This window comes from Indicator indicator, chromosome 2 (assembly GCF_027791375.1).
Source record: "Indicator indicator isolate 239-I01 chromosome 2, UM_Iind_1.1, whole genome shotgun sequence".
NCBI lineage: Eukaryota > Metazoa > Chordata > Aves > Piciformes > Indicatoridae > Indicator > Indicator indicator.
Genome location: NC_072011.1, coordinates 21,785,041 through 21,803,580, shown reverse-complemented (window position 1 = coordinate 21,803,580; position 18,540 = coordinate 21,785,041). Strand labels below are relative to the sequence as shown.

At 38.1% G+C, this 18,540-nt stretch overlaps 1 protein-coding gene across 1 annotated transcript in view; it reads left to right on the top strand.

The window, feature by feature from the left end:
* LOC128977863 (SAM and SH3 domain-containing protein 1-like) overlaps positions 1-18,540 on the top strand; it is a 574,598-nt gene that overhangs the window by 276,144 nt on the left and 279,914 nt on the right. The gene's annotated exons all lie outside the window — the stretch shown is intronic.

The following is an 18,540-nucleotide window of genomic DNA, read 5'->3' as shown; positions in this document are numbered from 1 at the left end:
GAACTAAATTTTTCCTTTATGGAAAAGAGAAGGGAAGAGAAACTTGTAAATATCTACAACAATAGCAGAAGGGAATGACAGCAGAAGTGTTGATGACATCGTTTTAATCTTTATTTACAAATATAATTAAGAACTGAAAAGATAACCTTAGATTAAAATCATGAGGGAGAGTCTTATGCATGGTAAAGTCTGCTCTTTCATTACTGCACACTTTCAGTGCTCATTTACATTGTTATTTCCCGAAGTCCCTGCAACTGTTAAATTATGCAAATCAAGTTGCCATAATATTCAGTGCCAAAATGTTTTATTTAATAGCAGTCATTAATTTATTTCTCTAATCAAATCCACTAGGAAATCATTTTAAATGTATCATTTTGTTTTAAATAGGTCCCAGTTCAGCAGAATGAAAACCTGTTGGGCCTTACTTAGAATCATGGGGGTCTTTCAACACATACATGACAGTTCAGCAATAGAGCTCTCATCTTTCCCTCCCATCTACCCAGTAATTTTGCATAATGGGAGAGTCAAACAACATATTTAAATGTGACACAACCAAGTATTTTATAATGCAACAAATAACTACTATTGTTAACACTTCTGTTCGAAGTGGAGCATTGCAAGGAAAAAAAGACTTAAAGCAGACCTGAGAGAACTAGAGTAACACCACTGAGAGATTGTGAAGGCATTGCTAATGAATTTGAATAGAAAACCAAGAGGATTTCTTGCACAGCTCCAGGTCTTTGATTCACATGAACTTTAGAATAGAATACAAGAACATCTTCAGTGTTGCAAAGAGGTAAGGTCAACCAGTTTCTTGATCTCCTCAGGAAAGTGATTTTTCCCCCCCCTCCTCTAAGTCTTAGCAAAGGGCAGATGGCAATTTCTATTGATTCATCTTTCTGCCATGTGTGTTTCAAATGTGCTGGTTAGAAGAGGGAAATTTTGAAGCACATGAAGTGTGAGCATAATAAGGACCATGATTATGTAGTTAGAGCTGCCCTAGGCTTTGGGAGGGCTAAATGTAATTTAAAGGTTCTGTGATCCGAAAATACTACTCAAGCAACATAAATATAATTTGGTTTTGTTATAGGAATCTATTTCATTTGAAATCCTGGATTTTAGGTCTAAGATATAAAACTTAATATAGAGGTATTTATTTGCAAAAAGTGGATACTGGATAGATTTTCTTTCTCGTAAACTCCATCTTCGAGCCTCCCACTCCCATCCTGATACTCTTGTGCATCTATGTCAGGAAATTAAATTCATTGCAGAACTGGAGATTGTAACTGTCTCTCCTGCTGTATCTGACACATTTTTATCTTGTTGCATTGAAGGGAATTTTTAACACCTTGTTTGAAAATGTGAATGAAATGTTTTTTCAGGTACAAATAAGGTTACCTTTGCACCACTTAAAAGTGGCAGGGAGCAGAGTACTCCATCGTCTTCGAGAACACATAAATGAGATTCTTGTCTAATTGAAAAATAGGACATTGCTGGGTTAATTGGAAATGACCAATTATCCAAACATCTCCATTGAAAGAAACATCATCACTCCACTGCTGGCTATCCTCACAAAAAATTATTGTAATCTTTTATCTGTAACACATTCACCAGATGACTGTACAACTCTTAGTACATGATTCAGCTTTATGAATAACTGGTAAGTTTGTTAGCATTTTGAAATTAGACAGAGCAGCAGTTCTGATGACAGTGCCTTGCTTCAAACTTGAGACTGTCCATCTTAGTGATAAGCTACAGGTCCTTAAGATCATGAAATGATGTGAAAAAGTAGAGGTGGCCATCACCTCATATTTCCCCATCTTCTCTCTATGTAATTTAATTCAGCCCTAAACAGGCTTCCACATACATTCTTCCTTCTCAGATTTGCTTCTATAAGTGGTGCTACAGGAAGCAGAAGAATTCAGAGTGGAGTGTTCATATGGGGTAAAGGCAAAAAGAAGGCTCAGTCCCTAGTGCCTTTTCTGCATGTAGACTTCAGGAAGATCTGGCAAGGAGGACTAACATTCCTGGCTTTAATCTTAAAGCAATCTCTAAGTGCTTATAGGTGTCATTTATATACCTTTTTAAAATTTGGGTTTCATGCAACCCCAATATAAAATAAATAACATGATGAAGTGTGTGTCATTTTACCTAGTAAATCGTGCTTGCCTCAGGTCACTTTGTATCTAAAATATCAGGACTTGAAAGACATTAAAAGAATAAGTAGGTCTTCAGGAGGATAATAATAATAATAATAATTATTATTATTATTATTAAACTAGGAAGCCATTAATATTTAATAAACACTTATTTTCATGCTCATGACATGTCTTTTTTAATAATTATTTTCTGAATTGATAGCAATTTCAAAACAAGAACAGTACATCAAGAAAAGAGATTAACATTAGCCAAAATAATGTAAAGAGACCCATATATAGATGTTATATTTTGACAGTACTAAATACTCCATTCATTTTCATCTAAAATAAAACAACAAAAGTAGCAAGCAAAATCACAGACTCTCTCCTCTTTTTATTCCTTCCTCTTGACTTGTTCTTGGCAGATTTCCCATCCATGATTATATATTCCTGCATTCCCAAGAGATAAAGCTCTCTGCTGAATCTCAATGACAGGGAGAAGTCTCAGTAGCTTTATTCTTTAGCAATCTGACCTTTCCTCTGTCAACTTGTTTACTTACAAACAGCTCTGTATTTTTAGTACAACCTGCAGTTTACAAAAAAGCAAGAAGCAAAACTTCTGAGTCTGCCTCTCTGCTTCTGTGGCCTATAACTTCTGTTGCAAAATAGTAATTTGGAAGATTAAAGAGTTTTTTAATTTCTTTTTTTAGGAGCTCAGGATCTCAGGCTTGGAATTTTGTACATACTCCTTGCTATCTTGAAATACCGTTTTCCTCACTGCAGTGTTGGATGTTAATCCCATCAAATGGAGGCAACCAGCTGCTTAACACTTCAGCTCCTGTTGCTTCTATGTAGAGATAAAATGCAGTAGTTATAATGCCAGTTCATCACTCCTAGGCTTTTCCAGTTTTTTGGTTGAATGTTTTAAGGGTAACCAAGAAATACTTTCAGAAACTCACCAATGTGAGGGAAGCTGCTTGTACAGGACCTGTGGCTGTGGACTTGTGGAATAAGGGGAGCATCTGTCAAACCTCTCTCCATGACTTGCCCCTCAGCCTGAGCTTCACCTTCAAGAATAATTGTTTTCATCCAGGTCCCACTTCCCCCTCACCATATTTTTATCTGCCACAGTGTGGCAGTTTAGGCTGGGTGCCCCCTGCCACTGCTGCATGAGGTACACCTCTGGTGTCCCAGGTACCCGCCCATTAGGGGTGGACACAGGAAACGGCATATTTCTACCCATAAATCCTGCGCCCTATAAAGCCATCTGCAGAGTCATACTCTTTCTCTTTCTTCCCTCTCTGCTCCCATGGGAGATGTCCTCTCTTATCGGGTAATGCCAGGGGGGTATCTCAGGCCTCTTAGGCCTGGCTAGGCCTAATGCCAGGAGGAGAATGGAGATGGGGGGGCAGTCTCAGACCTGGCCAGCCTGAGACTTGCCTAGCAGTGGGAAGGGGGGGGGGGGGGGGTGGAAGGAAGAGCCCTGAGGGATTGGGTAGACCCTCAGGTGGGAGGAAGGGAGGATTGGGAAGCTTTTGGGAATTCTGTGGGGTTCTGTATGCTTCAGGATGTTCTTTTCCACTATGCTTTGTAGTTTGTAGTTTTCTGTAGCTTCACCAATTGCTTTTCCATTTAAACTTTTCCATCACTCTCCAATCCGTTTGCGTGTGTCATTCTTTTGTCCCTTTCAGGGCAAGAGATGTTCTGGCTGGCCTCAAACCAGCACACCCAGTGACTAGACTCATCTTAGCTAAACCGAATCTACCTAATGTACCTATCTCAAGCATTTTGTGTGAGCATTCTGGTCATGGAAAATGTATAGATATTGAAGGGTTTTTTACTTCAAACAACGTAGTAGAGATTGAATTGGTACATACATGTCTTTAAAAAAAAAAAAAAATCTAACAGAACTTCCTCAGCTGAAGACTGTCTAAACCTTGGAGACTTATCTCCTTTTATTGGGACGTTTACTCTTGTCATGGATCAGACATGTCCTATAAAACAATCTTGACCTTTCTTTCCTTCCTTCTCTCAGGATTTGGTTGTACTGATGAGTACTTTTCTTTAAAGTAGTACAACACTGTCTTAAAAGGTATTTAGACAAAGAAATGTTTGCATAAACTAACTACTCCTTTGGTCCTCTTTTTTAGTTGTCTGTAGGCTCTCCTCCCCAGATTTCCCTCTAGAAGAGCCTCTGCTCATGGCTTGGGGACCTTCTCATTGTCTGGCAAGTGCTGGGCTCTGTGAGGGTGCCCAGGTAGGCTTCTTTACCAGCATTCAATGAAGATAGCTGGTAGTGAGGATTCTTTAATTTTCAGGAGTTCAGAAATTACTTCCCTGATAATTTGCTGTGCCTGTTACCAATTAGCATTATCTACAAATAACCTATTGGCTACTCATTAAAGCCCAGATACTTGAAGTTATTTATATGACCAACTTTTGTGCCTTCAGTGGGGCAAACCTGAATAAATTTTGCAGAAGATAAAAATAACTTCTCAAACTTCGTGGACATCTACAACCAGTTTGCACTCAGCTTCATTTTCTTGATAGCCATCTGCTGTGCTGCTGCACGCTCTTATATGTAGGAAGTGGAAAAGGGAGCTTAAAGTGTATTTGCAGATTGGCTGCTCCTTAGTTATTTCTGTGACAAAGATGGTGGCTAAGAGACTTCTTTTTTCTTTTTTTTTTCCCACTCTTTTTCAGACATGTGATATGAAGCACCTGAAGGTGTGAAAATGAAAATTAATACTTGGGTGTTTTACTGTCTCTTTTTACTGGCAGCTTTTACAGTTTTGTATCCTGCTTTGTTGACGATGATCATCAGAGATCATCTACTTTTGAGTTCATTTTTACCAAGATAGGATTAATTTGTGTGGAAGAAGTAGCAAATTATTTAAATCTCCCTGTTTATCTGTAAAGGGGATTGTTCAAACTGTACAAAGGATCAATGTCAGCAATATTTAGTGCCCTTTAATGACACCAGTTTCATGTGCCAACTTTGAAGCCTATCAACAGTCTTTGGAACTATCTACTGAAATTTTTAAGTGTTTCAGAACTTCTACATTTCATGAAGTACGTAATGGTATTGCCATTATTCAAACAAATCTGTTAATTAAATATACTTTATAGTTCCTTCTCCTTTACAATTAAATTGCAAATTTATAATTTATTTTTTTTTAGAAGTAGGCTGAAATCTGGTGTAAATTGTAAAGACAATCAATGTGAAAAGCATGCTGTCTAAAACCAGACTAAGATAGGACTAAGATACCTAACTAACCTTATTCTGAGTAAGCTGATGGTGTGCTAGTTCAGCCTATACTCTTTCAGGCAGATGTTTAATCTGTTAGGCATCTGCCTTGGTCATGTTACTTAGAATAATTTTATTTTTTTTTAAACTATGTTGCTCCTTCTGATTTCAGACTCTAACAGAGCCTCTTGTGAATGATTTGGCTGGATGAGGCTGAATTCTGAACACTGAACTAGTTTTTCCCTGCTGAAGGAGTACACTCAAAAAAGATGGTAAAACTTGTATGTCATAAATAGGTAGGATTCAAATTTACAAGATTTTCATCTCTTTTTATTAATAACTTAAATTTGTTTGTTTTCAAGTTTTAACCATGAAACCCTCAAACCTTTATTTTTTCATTTCTAGTAATTGTTTTTTTAAAAGAAGGCCAAAAAGAAATGGCACAGCATTTTGGCAATATATTGCATAGTAAGCTCAAAACCATAATTTCTCTTCTGAGTCAAAGATGCTCATCTTTAGTCAACTGCATCATTGCTTCTAATAGATACCACCAGAAAACTGATAGCCAACCTCAATTCCTTTAAAGATATTTGCTCAGTAGATGCATGTTGCTGAAATTGCTAAATTTCTGAATGAACTATAAGCTCAAATTTTTCTTTTGGTATGCTTTATTCCTGCAAAGTGAAATGATAGCTGACTTAATGTCCTCTGTCAGACATTTATTTATATTGCTTACAGGGAAATGCATTGCACGATTAGAAAGCCACTGGAATGTGTCACAGAGAAAATTAAAAAATTATTGTTTAGAAAAAGATTCATCTATCATCAACACAGATGACATTTTGTCTAAGTGTGATGAATGCATATTTGTGCAAGAAATGGGATGTCCTAGTGCTATTGCGGATACATCTTTGCAATTACTCTCATGCTGTCTTCTAAGCAGCATGTTTATTGCAGATAGATATCCTACTTTTGCCAAAACATGGTTTGGAATGGCACAGGTACTGGATGCTCTAGTAATCCCCAAGATGACCTAAGAATCTGTTACATGGTGCAGAATTCTCCCTGGAAACAGCAGCAGATCCAGGAAACCACAGGGATGATTTCTTAGGGCAGGCTAGTGGCCATGCTAGCGGTATCACAGTTTCCACATACTTGCCATGTAGATTGGACACTTTGGACTCTTTATGTTCATGAAGTGCCTTTGGCATTACTTTGCCTCCTATGTGACCATGGTGGCAGCTCTGGTATTAAATGTCTGCTAATATATATGCCTCATGGAGACATTTGTTTAACTGTGCAACATGAGCTGTCCCATCAGCTATCCATCATCTCCTCTAAAGGAAAGTAGTAGGTCACATAGCAGCAGGCCAGGCTGTTTTCATTCTTGCTTCTTTTGGTGTAAGGAAAATTAAGGGAACTTAGAGCTTGAAATGCCAAAGTTTGTGATACTAAACAGAAATTAAATGGAAGTAAAAGATTGTTTTCCACTTTAAAGTCTGGTGTATTAGATATCTCTCATTTATCTTGCTCAAAAAGGGGGTAAGGAGTGGAGAGGAGAGGGGGCAGAAGTAGTAGGCCATTTATTCTCATATCTTTATTTTCCTTTGTAATATCATGGCCTGCATTCCTAAAATATATTCTTCCATGTATTTATTTAGAAATATATGATTGATATGTTAAATTAAGCTTAATGTATTACTTTCAAAAATATGCACTGAATGTTTCTAAAGTGCAAGCTTCCAGTTTTGGAGCGCTCCCTCTCCAATTAACTTATTTGCCTTCATACTTAGAATGCTCACATCATATAATTTTCAATAAAGTGAAGCTATAAGGAATGTTGTAAGATTCTGTAACAGAATAATCTGTTTAGAGGTGAGAATATGTCATATTGGAACATGATATGGAAATACAGAAATTATTGTAAATGCGTAAAAAGTAATTTGTTTTTTGACAGAGGCAATGTGTTAGCGTTGCTCTCAGATGTATTGTTTGATCATGGGAAAAGAAAAGTATTTGTGGAAGATCAAACAAGAACATGTACAGGGAAGATTTTATGATTCACATAGTCTGAGTCTTCCTTCAAAATTAATTTGACACCTGTAGCTTCATCTAGATAAAGGGGTTGGTGATTTTCAGTATAACAGAATTTTGTTCTGCATAACATTCTGTAAAGTGACTGTACACAGTCAGTTATTTCACCAGTGGGGAACCCATTGCCTGTGATGTCAGAACAGAAATAAAGGATGGGAAAATGTATACTTTTTAAAACATACATTTAAAATCTCTTAGTTTATCAAATATGTTGAATGGGATCTTAAGGATTATTTAACATTTAATTTCAATGCCATTTGGAATACTAAATTTTAGATGTTACAATTAGTCACTTCTATGGCCAGATAATTGTCTAGTTGCATACAGCAGATCAGTGGCACAGTACTTAGAATCATAGAATCACTAACATTGGAAGAGATCTTTAAGATCATCAAGTCCGACCATAACCCAACTACCATGACCACCAAGCTTATGCTGAAGCACCACATCTGCACACATCTTGAACACCTCCAGGGATGGCAACTCCATCACCTCCCTGGGCAGCCTGTTCTAGTGCCACACCACTCTCTCAGTAATTTTTTTCTAATGTCCAATCTAAACTTCCCCTGGCACAACTTAAACCCATTTCTCTCATCCTGTCTCTAGTTACTTGGCAAAAGTGACCAACACCAGCCTCACTACAACCTCCTTACAGGTAGTTGTAGACAGCAGTAAGATCTCCCCTTAGCCTTGTCTTCTCCAGACTAAACAACTCCAGCTCCCTCAGCCGCTCCTCATATGACATGTTGTCCAAACCCCTCAGCAGCCTCATTGCTCTTCCCTGGACATGCTCCAGGACCTCAGTGTCTTTCCTATGCTGTGGTGCCCAGAACTGAACACAGCACTCAAGCTCACCAGGACTGAGTACAGAGTGACTCAATTACTTCCCTATTTCTGCTGAGTACACAGGTTTTGATACAGACCAGGATGTCATTGCCCTTCTTGGACACCTGGCCACACTCCTGGCTCATGTTCAGCTGGTGATCCACCAGCACCCCCAGATCCTTTTCCACCAGTCTGCTTTCCAGGCACTCTTCCCCAAGCCTGTAATGCTGCTTGAGGTTGTTGTGATCAAAGTGCAGGACCCAGCAGCTGGTCTTGTCAAACCTCATTCTGTTGACCTTAGCCTATCAATTTAACCTGTCCAGATCAACACTCCTGCTCAGTTTAGTGTCATCTGCAGCCTTGATGATAGTGCAGTCAATCCTCTCATCTAAATCATTAATAAAGATATTAAACAGAACTAGCCCGAATACAGAGCCCTGGGGGACACTGCTTGTGACCTGCCACCACCTGGATTTAGCTCTGTTTATCACAATATTTTGGGCCCAGCTGTGCAGCCAGTCTTTAATTCAGCAAAGAGTTCACATATGTATGCCATGGGCCACAAGTTTCTCAAGGAGAATGTTATGGGAGATGGTATCAAAGGCTTTACTCGAGTCCAGGTAGACAATGTCCACAGCCTTTCCCTCATCCACTAGGTGAGTCACCTGGTCATAGAAAGAGATGAGGTTGGTCAAGCAGGTCCTGCCTTTCATGAACCCATTCTGACTGGGCCTGATCCCACTGTTACCTGGCACTTGCTGTGTAAGTGCACCCAAGATGAACCACTCATAGTCTTCCCCAGTACCGAGGCCAGGCTGACAGACCTGTATTTACTTGTAGTTCCCTGGAGCCTCCTTTAGGCCCTTTTTGTAGATGGGTGTCATGTTGGTGAGCCTCCAATCATCTGGCACCTCCCCTGGTAACCAGGACTGCTGATAGGTCATAGAGAGCAGCTTTACAAGCTCCTCTGTCAGCTCCCTCAGCACTCTTGGGTGAATCCTGTCTGTCCCCATAGATTTGTGAGTGTCCAGGTGGCTTTCTCCTGGATTATGGGGAGTTGATGCTGCTTTCCATCCCTATCAGGAGGCTGAATACCCTGGGGACAATGGGTTTGAATATTAAACTCTGAGGCAAAGACGACATTAAGTACCTCAGCCTTTTCCTCATCTCTGCATCCAACAAAGAGTAGACATTTTCCTTGGCTTTGTTTTTATTCTTAATATATTTGTAAAAAACCTTGTGCCCACTCAAGGAAGTTCTCTGTGTGTGCATATATAGAAATGTTTGATAGCTTAACACATACCAGTTGAAATATTAACAGAAACACCAATATAGAAACACTCCCTGTGGTTCATGTCAGTTGCTCTACATACTGAGTAGAATAGAAATTCCCCTGCTGAACCATCATTACTTGCTGAATAACATAGTAATTTTTCAGCGTTCTAGTATGTCTTCTCCTACGGAAAAAAAAAATGTTTGAGTTAAAAACAAATAAGAGCCAAGTGGCATTTTAAGTAGCACACTCCTCATCTGTGGCATTCAGCTCGAGAGGGAGGCAAGTGTTCCTTCTGGAAGGTCAGAGGAAATACTTCCCCACATACTGCAAAGGCACCAACAGAGCTGCCCTTCAGTGACCCTGTCACTTGTCCTGGCCTTTGCATATGCCTCTCAAAGCATGCGCATTGTGACACATCCTTAGCTCCTCCAACCTCTTTGTTCTGTCTTAAACCCTTGCACACCTGTCTGAATCCTCAAGAAGACTTATGTCAAGGACTCCATGTGAATGTATTGTGTGGCTGCTTCGGTTCATGCTGCCTGGCCTTCCTCTGAGCTGTTAATAAAGCTGCTTTTGCAGCTGGAAGACAGGTGTACAGTCTGCCAATTCCTGCTTGTTTGTTCTCCTTCTGCTGCATTCTTCAGTTGTCAGGGTAGTCTATTGTGAAAATTAGATGCATGTTTAGCCACATCACCACCTTGCTTGTTTATACTCTTTTGCTTGAACTCTGGCATCTTCTTACATCACAAAATTTCTGTAGTTCTCATTACATGTGGCAAAGTCTTTCCTTATCAAAGGGAATAAAATGGCTGAAGGCAGCTCTACCTTTTCTCAAATGGCTTGCAACTGACCCAGGTGCAAGACTGAAACTCTTAGGAAGCTAAACCATCAACATCTGCATTTCAAACCATTTTTATTTTTTTTTTTCTGTTTTGCATTGCAAAGGCCTACTCCTTCAAAACGATTGTTATCCTGTATTTCAAACATCTGATGAGATCCCCCCAAAATCATGTCTGGCTCCACTAGAGATGCAGTCTGTATACTTCTCTGAGAGCAGGAACAATGAATGGTTCTTCCAAAGCTTTTTAAATTGTGTAAGATGCCAACAAATGTCTAGGGGGAAATGTGGCAGAGCTAGATTCATAGATCTAAGGAAGTAATATAGTCTAGTACCCGTTCTGTATGGATTATGGTTTGGTAAATTGCGTGCTATTGAGAACTTGATTCCTGGCTGTGTGTCCCATAGCTTAGGTCACTGCATGTAGGTGCTTTTTTTCTTTTTAAAATTCTGTGGCATGTCTTGAACTGTATAAAAATATAAGATACAGAGACTGCATCAGTGGCATTTCTAAACACAGGGTTTCTGGTTTCCTTTCCCTTCTTTGATGTCAGGGATTTGACAACTGCCCTTTACTTGTATGTCTACCTGCTGCAGTTGAATGCCCAGTTTTTATTCTGTCTTTAAAGCTGTATCATTTTTCTTTCAGCTTTTTTAATCCTCAAAGGATTTTATGTTTTCATGCCATTTTTTCTTTTATTCTTTGTTTTGTACTAGTAGAAATGAGCCCACTCAGGTTTGCTACTCAAGAGCTTCTGTCATTTGTGTATCAAGTTCTCCACTTCTTTGCTGTTCACAAGATTTGCATAGACATGCTACATATTACAAACATCACATTGTAGTCTGGCATTACATTATATAATAATTTATACTCAAAATTGCTTCAGATGATTTAGCAAGCAATGTTGAATGCAACTGCTAATATAGGAAGTACTTAGAACCTACTCTCAGTTCTTAAAGCATAAAACCAATGGTAATAAGATAGTAAATGTGGCAACAGCTGTGTTGTCTGAGGCTGTCATGATAGAGGCCTAAATTATGTTATTACTGTATTGTAGCCTAAACACATAACAAATACTGCTACATGTAAGATCTGTCTGTCAAAACTGAATTCACAGATGCACCTGAAGAGAATGGGCAGTGTATTTGTACATTTCTGTACCTGATGGTTTCATTGATCTGAAACACTGCAGGTTTGGTTTGCTAAGGATTTACAGGTCAAAAGGGTTGTTTCTCATAAAATCAACATGGAGTCAGTGGACTTAGATTTTCTTACTTTTCCTCTAATTTTTTTTCCATAGCAGTAAAACACAAACATTAGATTAAGTCTTAAAAAGCACAATGAAATGCTGATGTGAATAATATGTTGTTCAGAGGATGCAGATGTAATTTATTTCCTCTTGTGTATCATATTGAAAAAGATTGTGTTAAAATCTTAATTGAACTATATTTTCAAACATCAGCCTGAAGGACAAGTACACAGATATAAGAAAAGTTATGATTCCTGCTTTAAAACAGAGTTTTCTTTCTAAGATGTAAGTAAGTTGCTTGTTTTCTGCAAACAGTAGTGTTACTATACATTAAAGGAAATGTTAAAAAGTTAGGAAATTGTGTTTAGACTTGTCTATGAAAAGCTAGGATGTTGATGGTGTAAAAGAGCTGCATCTAAGCTATGGTTTCTTAGCCATCCTCAGGGGAAAGTGTTTGAGATGGCACATTCTATCAAGTGGTTAATTTGTGAAGTATTGGGGGAAAGTGAATGGAGACACTATGAGAAGAAAAAGCAAAGGAGCCTTCAGCTTGAGGGAGGAAAATTGAATTGGAACTCTGAAGCTAAGAAAACCACAATTCTGACTCTATGTGTATGACATAGGTATTTCAGATTCTTGGTCTACTATGCAAAAAAACATTGTTACGACCAGGGTGTCTGAATCGGTTTACGTACAACTGGAAATGGAGAAGGTGGACTTCAGCTAGGTGGACTTGCTGACTTTTACTAGGAAAGGCCGAGAGGAAAATGATTCCTGTTGAAGATGCCAGGGATGAGAAAGTTGATGAGCTTTCTCTAACACCCTCTCTTTATTTAATTTGCAGAATTTGAAATTTAGTGCTGACTTTAGTGGCGCTAGTATTGATTTGCAACAATTTCAGACCTAAACAGCTTAAATGGGTTTCTAACAGAGGCTAGCATGTTGTTCTATTGATGTGTTACTTAAGCTCTTCATTAGGTGGTGGTAGACCATGACAATATCATGTGATGTGGCACCATTCCCAAACCATTCTTGAAAAGTTACTGTTTAAAAAAAAGGGGGAACGGGTGTGTGGGGGGAGGGGTTGTCACTAAAATAGTAATAATGCAGTTTTTAAAATCAAGCATGATTAGTTCTACCCTGAAAATACAGGGGTTCAGATCAAGTCTTTTACTGTGCTTAACATTTTGATTAAATAGTTTTTAATTTCATTTTTCAAGTCTTAATAAACTAGAGGTTAGCACTGCTTCATATGGAAATATCCAGTTACCTAATTCAGCACCCTCTTGGTGAACAGCTTGGAAGACAGAAGTCATCCCCAGGAGCTTTTCATTTGCCTATTAAGCTTATCTTCAATAGAAGATAAGTTATTATTATTATTATTGAAAAATCAAAATACATTCAGCCTTTTGGTGATAATTTGTCTTGTTGCAGTCAAACACTTCTTCAAAAGTGTTTATACTGAAAGATGTAGCAGGGAAGGGGATTGTGAGTTTCTAATTATGAGATTGCCAAGACAATTATGTGTTTTAGGATTTTGGGGGAGGGGGGTGGTTTGTTTGTTTGTTTAACTTGAGTGACCTGAAAGTGAAGAATTAGGATCACATGGAGCACATTAGTAAGCCAGAAGTTACTTGATGCCTCTTATGGTGGCAAACATAGAAGTTGCAGTTTGGGGAGTTTTTTACTGCTCAGTGATGTAAACTATGCCTGGGCAATAGTACAAGAGTTACTGGTGAATAGAGTTAGAGAGGGTGAGGTGGTAACAGAGAATTATATCTTAAATACTCTGTTGCTCTTCTCCTTAACTACACTTTAACCTTTTATTTTTTCACCTTTTTTCCCCTCTTTAATGTTTCCAGTGTTATTTTTGTCTGCACAGTGTAATGGTAGGAGCATTGGTATGGAAAGACACAGCTGCCCTCTGAAGCCATTTACAGTCTCAGTAGCTGCTCTATACACTCCACAAATTATACATCCTACCAGATGGTACAAACATTAGCTGTCCCAAGAGAAGAAAAAAATAATATGCTTTTGTAAATAAGATAATAGTAAATCTGTGTAGCAATTTTGATTATGCAATTACCTACTAATGCTGTGAACGATAATTATTTAACCCACTCCCAGTTTACTGCACTGCTATGTAATCCTAGAGCTGTAGCAGTGGATAATTTTGGCCTTCAAAGCTCCCAGCATAGATGTGTCCCGGAGTCCTTTCTGCACTCTGAACTCTCTGTGTTTTTCAATTACTACACACAAAGGTCATGATTTCCCACCCTCTTGTTCTGCTTTCTACTAGCTTTTTCAGCCTCTGATTTATTATTGTAGAGAGTGAGATAAGAGCCTGTAAGTTAAAGTGTGTATGTTTTGATGGAGGATGGGATGGGAGGGAAGGCTACAAATCCTTTTAGTAAAACAGAATGCTCTCTTGGTGGCTGCTTGGCTGAAGTTTATTAGCTCACCTGTCTTCAGATTAGTCCTGCAGGTGCTTTGATAAATGGATTGAGAGATTACTTAGTAAGTTCCTCTGCTTCATGTAAGTACTTCTGTGTCCTATGTAGATGATTTGTAACTTCCTATGCCAAGATGTCTTTGTAAATTACACTAGAGACCTCTATGCCTTTCAAAGGGAAAAGGAACGAAAGCTGAAGAAAGATGCTGACAGAAAAAGGATTAATAGAATTTCAACACCTTAATTTTCAAAGTGCACGTTGAGGAAAGGTATGTAATTTTTCCTTCCTAGTTCTTACTGCTTGTGGCAGTGTGTGCTGTTTGCACCTGGAAATATAAGATCAGTTCTCTCTTCTGCTGAGTACCAGGGTCCTAATTTGAATATCTTCCTCATAACTCTCATTTCTGTTATGGCTTCTCTCTGAATTGCTTTTGTTCCTCAAGTGATACTTAAGACTTTGGCTCATCTCAACACCACCTCTGCCTTGCAACAATTTGGACTTGGCATAGGGACTCGAATTATTCACAGCTTCTGTGGTAACATATCTCTTCTCTCACAATATTTAGTTGAAAGTTGCAGGTGTTTCTGATGCATGAAGAAAGTAAGGGGACCATGTTTAAAAAAAACAAACAAACAACAACAACAAAAACACCTCTACAAAACAACAGCCCAAACTAACCAATTACACATGTAAAACTCAATTTCATTTCACCCTGAATATATTTCAAAAGCATTTAGTTAATTCTGCATGCAAGTCTGAGATAGGCAGATAGGTAAGAAGAGGGTAACATAGCATAAAGTTCTGTCATTAAGGCTGAGTCTCAGGAGCTGAAAATTCCAGAGTCCCCTATTTCAATTCCTTACCTGTTTGTAAAGAGCCTTTTAGTTTTCTGTATGATCCTGCAGGATGAAATCCAGGGCTGCACCCACAGGTGAAGGACATCTTGGTGGCACATAAACCAGAATAACTTAATGTTTTTTCATACTCCCACAGCATCCTTTAAGTCAAATGCAGGATACCTCACTCCATACGGGGATAACTGGGTAGAACTCAATTTGAAGTGCTCTAGTAACACCAAACTAATTCTTCTTTGTGGGAACAACTTGTAGGGGACCTATTCAGTCACATTTGTTAGGGCTGAGGAAAAACTGTTTCATAGAACAAATGTTTGATGTTAATCAATTCTGGAAATGTTTCCTTCTCTATGTAAAATATTCCCATGCTTATGTATTTTATGTTTTTACTAAGGCTGGAAATAGTACTGCCAAAACTCGCTCTGTGGGTATCCTTATGTTATAATTTCTTCTAAACAGTTTACTATCAAAGCTGGTCTCAGCATTTTAAGACTAACCTGTTAAATGTCCAAATCGATGCCATTTGAATGTCAAAGATAGTGACCTTTTTTTTCTAGCAGAAAACAATTTTTAGAATGTAAGATTTTTCAAGGTTTAAAGGTGTCTTGGAAATTCTTTTGATACTTTGTGTTCTGATTCCACATATCATTCTGTGCTCTTTTGTAGCAATATTTGATTCTGAGGTCAAACTGAAAAGAGATTATTTCTGAAAGCACATAAAGCTCACTAAAATCTTAGCTTCTTTTCTAATTGAGTAGGGGTTTGTGTCCTTTTTCTTATTTACACAAATGGATAGGGTGTCATGAGGAAGGGTTTTGTGCCTCTGCTTCCTTTCCAGAGGGTTCAGCTGTACTCTAACTGGCCCTTAGTAGTTTCTGTTTCAATTAGAAATATTAGAGGGTTTGAGTAATATTTTTTTACCTGCAGTTACTTTTCTCTGTTGGTACTGGGGAATAATTTTTGATCCCACTTGGAAATTACAGGTCTTTCTTAATTAGTTAAATTTTCCTCTGTGTCTTCCAGCTAAGAAAAAAAGAGTTTTCTATTACATCTGACATTTCTCCTATTTGTCATGTACCTTAGGTCAGGCTGTGGCTGGAATGTGCCAACTTACTAAGGTTCCTTGTTTTACAAAAATGTTGGTGTCAATTCTTACAGTTCCTAATGGAGAGAAATTAGGAAAGATTGGTACATTTTTAGAAATGCTATTTTACCAGCTAGAAAAGTTACAGTCCATCAGATGATGTGTCTAAATGCAATCACAGACAACCTACAGGCTAAGGATGACCTTTGATTGGCCACAGAAACACATAAAGTCTTAATAACTGACTCCATATGGAGTAGCCCACTGTAGTTGGAAGTAACAGAGGGCCAGTACAGTCTGATAGATATTTGGAGGCTTGTATGAAATGAGGTGTCTCTTTCACACTAAACTTCAGTTGATAGATGCCTATATCCTTATAGATTCTTTTACTGACAAAGGCATACCTCAGCCAGGATTGGTGTAAAGTGTCCTCAAGAGCATAAAAAAGGCTTTACCTCATTCTTTGACCATACCAAATATTTGTTCCTTTTTTTTTTTTATTTGTTTTATTTTGTTTCACATCAGGGATACAAGAATAGAACTGATAGAGGCATAAGTTCCAAAAAATACAGACATCTGACTTGATCAGCACTCATTAATGAAAGATGGAATGGCCTGTCAGATTGAAATTTCAAATTATTAAGCAGATTAGTATATTTTAATTTTGAAGTGAAATTTCAAATATGACTGCAAGCCAAATTTAGAACTAACACTAATAAAAGACTTCTACTTTTTTCTTCATAAACACATGCATGCCTTTTACCAGCATACTATTGGAAGTATGTATACATACTTCCAGTGTTCTTTCTTTTTTGCCTCATGCAGTGATTGGTAAGGAAGGGACTGAATTCTGTTTTCTGGTGATGGCTACCACACAGTGGGATACCAGGGCTCTGGTAAGCTTCCTTAGGTTATGTCTTTTTTCTTCTGCTGTGTGAAGCCGAACTAATAAGATTGCCTTTCTTTGCACAAGAGAAAAAATGTTCACTGCTTCCATTTAACAGTGTTTTCGTTTCTACAAGCTTGAGAGATGATAGAATTGAACAGAATAATGTATTTTTCTGAAGCACATACTAAGAGAATACAGACATGATTCTGAAAAGACATATGTTGGAGTGCTGTTTACCTTTTTTGGCGATCCTTCTTCAGCACTCTTAACAGTGAAAATCTGAAACCATAAAACTGGTTGTCTAACTCTGTCAGTCAGCATATAATTTTATGGAGAAACTTCTAGATACTTTGAACAGTTTAAGCTTTTGTTACAAATGCTAACTAAAACCATTTGCCACTAAATGAGGTTGTTTTGTAGTGTGTGATTACACCCATTTTCCTTAAATTTTAGTTATATTTTTGTTATTTAACTCTTTGCAAAAGAGCAAAAGTGTCTGTTAAATCATTCAGATTAGTAAATAACAGAATAAAATGCTTTTGAGTTTACTTTAAAAAACAAAACAAACAAAAACACAAGAAAAATAGGCATAACAAAACAAAGAAACAAACAAAACCACCACAAACAGAATCAGTCAAACTGAAACAAACTCAGTTGTGTTGACATTTGTCTTAGCAAATCTGTACACATTAAATGCAGTAACTTCAAAGTATACTTAACCAATAAGTGAAATAAATTTTTGCTTCTGCTCTGGATTTTCAGTTTCTGGTGTTGTACTGTGTGGGTATTTCCAGGCACCAGGCAGATTTATATGTATAAGGTTGTGGATTTGAGTTTTGAGATGCTTTAGTACTATATCCAAACCATCTCAATCATGCGAATGATGAACGATCTGAAAATTTATTTAAAAGCTCTGAAAGAGTAGCTTGGTTCAAAGAATGTTTGGATTGTGCTGGGTGCCTTCTGCTTGCTTACACTGTTTGGTACTCAGGCAGACTTTATACTGGAACAGTGCCTCTGTCTTGCTTCAGCCTGAAAACCTGCATGCCCTCAGCTTAGATGTTCAGACTTTATACTGGAACAGTGCCTCTGTCTTGCTTTAGCCTGAAGACCTGCATGCCCTCTGCACAGTAGCGTGCACAAACATATCTTCAGGCTATATATGGTGTGGCATTAGTGAGTACAGCATCATGTTATGAGACGCCCATGTTAATGAATTAAACACCAACTCAGAAAACCATTGTTAGAAGGCTTAACATAAAATAGAGCTAAACTACCCGGGCAGTAGATAGCAGTATAGATGACAGCACCACAGTATGAGCTGCCTGTTGAAGAGAACTGAAAGCTGTGTTTGTACGGGATGTTTTTTGGATTCTGCCTCAACCTTTACAAATAGATCACAGCTGGAATATTTGCAGGACTTTATATCGCTGGGATACGCTCCGTGCTGGCTTTTAGTATAGATCCATTTTTCCTTTTTCTTTCTCAAAAAGAATTGGAGTACAGGTCAAAAAGAGCATCTGGCTGAAAATAACCAAGGCAAGGTACTGGGACAATTAAAACCAGCAGAAAAGGGGAGAATAAAAGCTGGA